The sequence below is a fragment of the Periplaneta americana genome, chromosome 13, assembly GCF_040183065.1.
Source record: "Periplaneta americana isolate PAMFEO1 chromosome 13, P.americana_PAMFEO1_priV1, whole genome shotgun sequence".
NCBI classification, from domain to species: domain Eukaryota; kingdom Metazoa; phylum Arthropoda; class Insecta; order Blattodea; family Blattidae; genus Periplaneta; species Periplaneta americana.
In genome coordinates, this window is record NC_091129.1 from 150,958,721 (window position 1) to 150,967,906 (window position 9,186).

The 9,186-nt window shown below is 35.8% G+C and overlaps 1 non-coding gene across 1 annotated transcript; it reads right to left on the reverse strand.

Moving 5' to 3' along the window:
* Positions 1-985: 985 nt before the first annotated feature.
* TRNAH-GUG (transfer RNA histidin (anticodon GUG)) lies at positions 986-1,057 on the reverse strand. The gene has a single exon. It is a non-coding gene; the product is annotated as a tRNA-His (tRNA).
* Positions 1,058-9,186: the final 8,129 nt, after the last annotated feature.

Below are 9,186 nucleotides of genomic sequence, written 5' to 3' on the forward strand. Positions count from 1 at the left end.
CTCGTTTTCTTTATACAGAGAAAGAGGTATGCCTAGTTTAATTTTTAGCATTAAATAATTATTTTAGTGTAGGCGTAAGCGTGTAATATTACGTTTTAATTATTTCATGTAAACTCCACTCCCGGCCATAAACGTTTGCTTCATCGGGAGTGCCAACCAAAAGTGTACTATTATTATTATTATTATTATTATTATTATTATTATTATTATTATTATTATTATTATTATTATTATTATTTCAAACGTTAAAAAATTCATGGGATAATTTACCTAAGTAGTTGCCTACTTTTTCCTACCTCAGTTTCATTTTGTTTTGGTTTTGAATCACTGTAAAAATTTTAATACAACTTGTTTATCTACACCGTGGTACAACCTGCATGCGCGCGCGCACAGTTCTAATAGAAAAATCATGGTGTAATCTTTTTAAGTAGTTTGACTCTGTTGCCGTTGCATTTTATTTTATTTTTACAATGGAAAAAATACCTTAAAATAGTATCTAAGTATATATTATTTAATGTACCGAAGTACATGTGATATTTCCATGCAGATATTCTGCGTCATCATACGATGAAAGAGTAATGGAACGGAGAAAAGTCTCTCCGGCGTCGGGATTTGAACCCGGGTTTTCAGCTCTACGTGCTGATGCTTTATCCACTAAGCCACACCGGATACCCACCCCGGCGTCGGACAGAATCGTCTCAGTTTAAGTTCCAACTCTTGGGTTCCCTCTAGTGGCCGCCCTCTGCACTACGTCATAGATGTCTATGAACGTAGGACTGAAGTCCACACATGTGCTGAGGTGCACTCGTTATGAGTGACTAGTTGACCGGGATCCGACGGAATAAGCGCCGTCTTAAATCACGAAGTGATTTACGCATATCGTATATATTATTTAATGTACCGAAGTACATATGATATTTCCATGCAGATAGGAGTATTCTGCGTCATCATACGATGAAAGAGTAATGGAACGGAGAAAAATTCTCTCCGGCGCCGGGATTTGAACCCGGGTTTTCAGCTCCACGTGCTGATGCTTTAGCCACTAAGCCACACCGGATACACATCCCGGCGTCGGACAGAATCGTCTCAGTTTAAGTTCCAACTCTTGGGTTCCCTCTAGTGGCCGCCCTCTGCACTACGTCATAGATGTCTATGAACGTAGGACTGAAGTCCACACATGTGCTGATGTGCACTCGTTACGAGTGACTAGTTGGCCGTGATCCGACGGAATAAGCGCCGTCTTAAATCACGAAGTGATTTACGTATATCATATATACTATTTAATGTACCGAAGTACATATGATATTTCAATGCAGATATTCTGCGTCATCATACGATGAAAGAGTAATGGAACGGAGAAAAATTCTCTCCGGCGTCGGGATTTGAACCAGGGTTTACAGCTCTGCGTTCTGATGCTTTATCCACTAAGCCACACCGGATACCGATCCCGGCGTCGGACAGAATCGTCTCAGTTTAAGTTCCAACTCTTGGGTTCCCTCCAGTGGCCGCCCTCTGCACTACGTCATAGATGTCTATGAACGTAGGACTGAAGTCCACACATGTGCTGAGGTGCACTCGTTATGAGTGACCAGTTGGTCGGCATCCGACAGAATAAGCGCCGTCTTAAATCACGAAGTGATTTACGCATATCATATATATTATTTAATGTACCGAAGTACGTGTGATATTTCCATGCAGATATTCTGCGTCATCATACGATGAAAGAGTAATGGAACGGAGAAAAATCCTCTCCGGCGCCGGGATTTGAACCCGGGTTTTCAGCTCTACGTGCTGATGCTTTAGCTACTAAGCCACACCGGATACACATCCCGGCGTCGGACAGAATCGTCTCAGTTCAAGTTCCAACTCTTGGGTTCCCTCTAGTGGCCGCCCTCTGCACTACGTCATAGACGTCTATGAACGTAGGACTGAAGTCCACACATGTGCTGAGGTGCACTCGTTATGAGTGACTATTTGGCCGGGATCCGACAGAATAAGCGCCGTCTTAAATCACGAAGTGATTTACGCATATCATATATATTATTTAATGTACCGAAGTACATATGATATTTCCATGCAGATATTCTGCGTCATCATACGATGAAAGAGTAATGGAACGGCGGCCACTAGAGGGAACCCAAGAGCTGGAACTTAAACTGAGACGATTCTGTCCGGCACCGGGATGGGTATCCGGTGTGACTTAGTGGATAAAGCATCAGCACGTAGAGCTGAAAACCCGGGTTCAAATCCAGGCGCCAGAGAGAATTTTTCTCCGTTCCATTACTTTTTCATCGTAGTATCTAAGTAGTTTCGTACTTTCGCAGCTGTATTTCATTTTATTTTCAAAACAATGTATGAGTTTTGTAATAACGTGTTGCAACAATTCGTGCTTATTGTGTGACCGTTTTATATTATAAATTTTTTATTATTATTATTTTACTTCACTTGATTTCATTTCTTGCTTTAGTGTACTTTTAGAACGTTTGGAAGACTTTGGTCAACCCTGTTTTAGTTCTTGGCTTATTTTATGTTATTGTATTTATTTTATCTGCAGTGAGCCAACCGGATGTCCTCTCAAAATGATCTACTACTATCTTCTGATTTGAGCAAATAATTTGAACATTAAATTCTCTCTCTCTCAAAGGAATATATCTGGCACGATTTTCAGATCACTGTATACATTTCAAAATGTCATCGAGCTGATATTGATGCTCCTGAGAAACCCACCGATCTTCTATAAACCACTGCTAAAGGAGAAGCTAGAGAGAGAAAGACGACTGAAACTTGTCACTACTTTGAATTGGCATGAAGTAAATATTTGAAAATGCGAGATGGATTTTCGATATCCGGACCATCAACTTTTCTTGAACCATTTTTTTTTTCTATAAGTTATTTCTTTCTTACAACCGTTCTCTCTTTCTCCTGCATCCTATTCCCTCTTCCCTCCCCGGACATCACCAACGTCGGTTCGTGATAAAGTGGTTTCTTCTCATGCCTGCAGCATCTTCAATGCCGGCTATTCCGAGGTCTGTAGATCCTTGATGCCAATGGGCAAAACATTGAGGAAAGGAGGCAATGTAACATTTTCTGTAAGGTAGTTGGTTGTCGGCCCCCGAACTCTCTTTCAACCCCCCTTGTGCAAAATAAATAAAGTTTTCTTTCTTCTTTAATTTACATAAAGAAGTCTTACCCCCTTCCTTGGTTTTGTGACTCAGATTCATCAATTCTACTGTGGTTACTGAACTGGAAAATCCTTCTTTAGTGGTTTAGTCGTCAATCGGAAATTTTTATTTATGGAATTTGCTTTCCATTAAACCTTACTGACGTATAACTATTCAGGAAGATTTTATCCTATACAAGTTGCATATTAGCCACCGGCGTAGCTCAGTCAGTTAAGGGGAGAGGATGGTAGTTTTCATGAAAAATGACTAAATTTTCAGAAAAGAATTCTTGAAAATACCCTGTGATATGTATGGATCGCCATTTTTAAACTTCCTGCATTATGGATTTTTAAATCACTCGCCCACTTTTATTGTTGTTTCCGGTAAATTAAATTTTCAAAAAAAAAAATTTTCTTTAAAATACCCTTTGATATGTGTGGAATGCATTGCATAACATTTTGTGGGTATTTGTGTTGAGACGTCATTTTTAAACTTCCTGCGCTATGGATTTTTAAATCATACGCCCACTTTTATCGGTTTCCAGTAACTTCATTTTTTTTTTTTGCTACATTGCCAGACAAAATGGATATAATTTCTGAACTATTAAAGTTACAGGCAAGAAATTTAGAACACACATTCTTTAGACTATTAGGAAACTTTTCTCTGTAACAGAATTTTGTTAATTTATTTCATGTTAAAAATACGTCCGTTTGTTTGCAAGAAAGAAAATCAGAAAATTATTACTAAATTTTAATTGTTTATTTTACAAACGTAGGGACTAACATCAAAATTCTGTTATAGACAGTTTGTAGAACATACTTTTGCAAATATTGCAAAAAACTGTTTGGATCTATCTTTAAAAACGGTTTAGATATATCGGTTTTAGCACAATCCTGCATTGGGTATATTTCTTTCAAATTTGGGCCCCCAATTTTTTTTTTTTTTTCCAAATAATTTTATTTGGTTGAGTTACTACAGCTATGAGCTCTCTACATACAAAAAAAAAATAATAATTTACACTAAATAGGAAAAAAGTTTAAAAAAAATACCATCTTCTCCCCTTAAGGCGCTTGCCTGCCGATCCGAAGTCTCGCTCGGGCGCGGGTTCGATTTCCGCTTGGACTAATTACCTTGTTGGGTTTTTTCCGAGTTTTTCCCCAACCGTAAGGCAAATATCAGGTAATCTTGCCGAATCCTCGGCCTCATCTCGCCAAATATATCGCTATCACCAGTTCCATCGAAGCAAAATAACCTCGTAGTTCATACAGCGTCGTTAAATAACCAAGTAAAAAAAGTTCCATATTATAGAGTTTTGTTCAAAATATTTATCGTATGAAAGAGGTAATGAAATAAAAATCAAAATAATTTGCGTATGATAGGCCTACATGTAATATATTAGTAATTAGCAAAATGTGTTTATTATATATAATTATTAATTAAGAAAATAATTAATTAAGGACCTAAAATAAGATAATTAGTTAAATAAAATGAGTAAATACAAAAGTTAGCAGAACATTCAATTAAAAAGTGTAAATTAACGTGCGAATGAATTGCAAGAGGAATGGATTAATAGTGATTACTAATGAAAGGGAAAAAATATTGAGCAATGAATGAAGGAAGGCACAAATACATGAATAAACGAATGACTAGACGATATAATAAATACATACCTAAATGAGTGTACGAATGGGCAAATTACTGCGACCGAAGGAGCCAACGAATAGATGCATAACGAACAACTGAAATAATGCAGAAGATACTGTACTAACATTTAATGGAAAAAATTGGGATAACACTTATTTAAATGCTAGCAATGGAATTGAAGTAGTGAAAAATTGGCTTGACTCTAATCTCCTGTCTTTAAATACTAATAAAACTATCTATATTCCATTTTCTTTAACAACGAAAGGTTTACCTCCACCTATGAATAATTATCACTTAGTAATACATAATATTTCATGTAATGAATTAACAAATAATTATTGTAATTGCCCACATCTAACACCTTCCACACAAGACAAATATTTAGGAATTATTGCAGATCGGCATTTACCTTGGAATAAACAAATTGATTTTATGTGTACAAGTATAAGAAAGACAATTTATAAATTCATAATACTTCGAAATTTTTTATCACTAAGGAGACATTGAGAATAATATTTTTAGTTTTAGTACAATCATTAGTACAGTATGGTATAATAAATTGGGATAGAGTAGCATCATCTGTACTTAATCCATTAATTTTATTACACAGAAGATTAATAAAAATTTGTCTAACCAAAAATATGGATTACCCAACAAATTTAATTTATACAGATTTTATAGTATTAACTATTGAAGAAATTTATAAATATAATTTACTAACTTACTATCACAGAAATCAAATAAAACATAAATCTAATCGACATGAATAACATACTCGAAGACAAAAGTCTACTTTCCCATTAATTGAGCCTAAATGTCATACAAGTGCAGCTCTTAAACATGGTGCTAGTTTCTGTCCAAGACTTTATAATAAAATTACAAACCATTTTCCAAATTTTAAATATTTTGAATCTATGCTGTAAATATTTCGTAATAAAATAGATATTGACGTAAATTATAGTATAATATAGGCCTAAATCTAAGTCAATCTTTTCTGTACTCTTTTTTCGAACAATGTCCTTCTTTTTGTAGCTTTGTGTCCTATTTTTTATCGATGTGAATCTGGTCAGCCTAAACCCGTTAGAATACAGTAGGCTAAACAATACAAAATCTGCACCCATTAAACTTCAAATGAACAGAGATCCCTTCATGCGACGTTTTTCATTTTATATACGAACCTGAAGGTACATAACCGAGGTCTGCATCGGACGTTTTCGCTCGAGCGCCAAGTAGTTCATAGCATAATCCGATAGGCAGCGCACATGCATGATGGGTAAAATTGTCACGAGCGATAAATCCTCGAACGGTATAAGCCGAGCGTTAGACATTCGTTCCTGTTACAGTGATGAACTGTGTAGTAACATCATAGATGTTTATCATTTCAAAACTTTGCAGTGTTTAACTAACCTCTCCATAGTACAACTAAAGAGTGATTTTGTTTTTGCCACATCTGATAGATGTTATTGGATGTAAATGTAATTATTATAAACGGAGAACACAATCACGATAATGCAAGAACTGTATCAAGTTTTCTAGTAAATGATAATAATAATAATAATCAATCTTTGCGTCTGTAACAGTTGTGCTGCATGAATTATTCGTTTTATTATATTTTCTGTGACGTTATCTCTGTAATAATATTGTTATTAATCTACTACTATATCAATAATATGTTGTAAAACGTTTCTACATTGTCGCAGTATATAGGCGGAACACTATGTATTATCCTATCATATTATATATGTGGTAAATCAAATATTGAATAATTATTAATTAGCAATAATAACTGTATATCGAAGTTTTTCATACTATTTTATTTATAACTTCATGTTCCTGTTTTGGTAAGTTTCATTGACTGTTCCATTAAACCAGAAAATAAAGCCTTATTTTTACCGTGTGAGCAAAATATATGTGTATCTTATCTGTCGCCTTCCATACAATATAAGACATGTCGGTGAGATGACCTTGTACTGTGCTTCTATTTATTACGAGCGTATCACGACCGATCGTATCACACTCGAGGGTGCAACACTCGACCGAGTTCAAGAGAGCGATTTAACTCCAATGCAGCACTCTGGTACATAATAAAGTAAACATATACCGTCATGCTATAGTCAACGTGCCTTAAACCTGTAGCCGCCTCTAGTCAATGTTTTGGTGTCCAGACTTCGTTCCTTACTCATGAGTCGCCGAATAATGAAACTAATGTCGAAAGTATGAATGATAATGAACGAACGGTGTAAGTAACATAGGAATGAACGGATGGATGAATTAATGAAAAATGTTTTAAAGAAACGAATTAATGTACAGGGACATCATTTTATTTTTACTTCAATTTTTATTGTACCTGAGTTTTTGGATGTACTTCACTCCCACCCCTTCTACTAATGAAGTTCCAGACAGAATCAAGGCTGCATATAGTAAACAGCACTGAGTTAGTGAGTATAGTACGTTCCAGAAATATGTTCGCGTTTTCCAGTGACGAAAGAGCTTTCAGTATTGAACCATATTTTCACACAGGTACTGTTCGTTTGCCTACGTCGCATCCCGATTTCCCCCACCTGCTTCTGCACGCCCCTCTATAAAAGCTGGGCTGTCTTAGTTCTTTTCTGAAAAGATTAATTTCTGTTATGAATTGGACGTTTACGTAATATTATACAACTGTTTAAAATAACTTAAATAAAAGGGCCTCGTTAAGTAATTAACTGTCACGTGATTTCCCCCCTTTCTACGATCCTGCGGCATAACCACTTGGACGGACAGTAGATAGCATGTCTGAATAATTTTATCTGTGCGGGTCGGGCAGAAGTGAAGATTGAATTCACAGTACGTAAGGTACTCTTTTATAGAGTAGGTACAGAATTATTTCAACATGAGTTACTAGTACGAAGGACGAAACTGGCAATTAGAATTAGATGCAATAGTCTATAGTGCGATAATATGCACAAAAGAACTGAAGCCTGTATCGAAATGAACGGCCACCATTTTCAAAAATGTGTTTAAATATCCATATTATGATTATTTTAAATTGAATTTCATTCTCTATATTGTACGCTAATGTGCTGTAGACAGTATAATATACACTGAATAATGAATACGTTCGCAGGGATAACTCAGTTCGTGAGCAAGAACACTTATTCTTAATACAGTACTGCATTTTGATTAAACAAAAATCTAATTAAAATTATCGAACTCAAAATTGCGATATTTTCTAGTTTACGTAAGTGGATGAACTACTTTTTCCCCTCCTATACCTAGTAAAGTCATGTGTTTGTGTTTTACGCCAGTATCATCGAACTCCAGTCGTGGAAGGGGGTAGCGAACGGTGTTTCCGGTTCTCTAAAGGTATAGCCAGGTTAATATTAAAAATGTTAGTAAAAATAAAATGATGTCCCTGTACAAGTAAGAAATGATGTAACAAGCTAACGAAGGAACGTGCGAATGAATAAATATGTGAATGGATGGGTGGGTTTAATGAATAAGTTGATAAATGAATTGTCAGTAGAATTTACGTTTGAATGTCGTCACTGAATTTTGTCACAGCTTTCAACGTAGTCCGCTTTGCAGTTCAAATCTACGGTTTTTGTTATCGATTTAAAAGTAGTGGTGCGTGGTAAATTTAATGAGTTGTAAAGTAATCGGAGTGAAGACTTGATATTTTATTGCATGTTCATATTTATTACTTGGCCATCTGTGTGAAGCAAATGCGCAGCGCGAAACCGGACACACAGACACGTACTGACCGGAAACTAGAAACAATTTGCACTAGAATTGTTCATTCGTTGGCGGTTAATGAAATGGAGCAGATAATCCTAATGCATATGGTTAACACAAAATTGCGCTGCAGAATATAGGTTTATGATACAATTTTGTTGAGTTAAAAATGTATGTTTGCATACTGTACTGCGTCGTAGTCATGGAAACTGATATGTCGGCCGAAACGGGCCAGTATATAAATAGATTATAACAAAAGATGGGACATTTCAGGTCGCTTTTGTGGTAAATTATAAAAATATGTTTATCGAAGTTTTTTACTAGTGATAGACTACAGTTACTAATCGCGATTTTTTAACTAATCGCGATCATAGTTGTAGTGTGCCCAATAGAGATCAACAAAATTAACTGCCGCTCTCGCTCGCTGTGTTCTTTGCATTTGTCTTTCGAGTCTCGTCTCGTAATTCTCGTGCGCTTCGAGTCTCGCCCATCATTCTCGAAATAGCATTTGGTCGGCGTGGAAAGATTTCGTAACTTTGAATAACATACGTAATCGAAATAAATAACATTAGAAATGTTTGAGACAAAAAGACAAAACAAAACAGTATCGTAGTTATCAAAATGTTCTGGTTCTCTTATCAGATATTACCTAACTTACTTATTTACT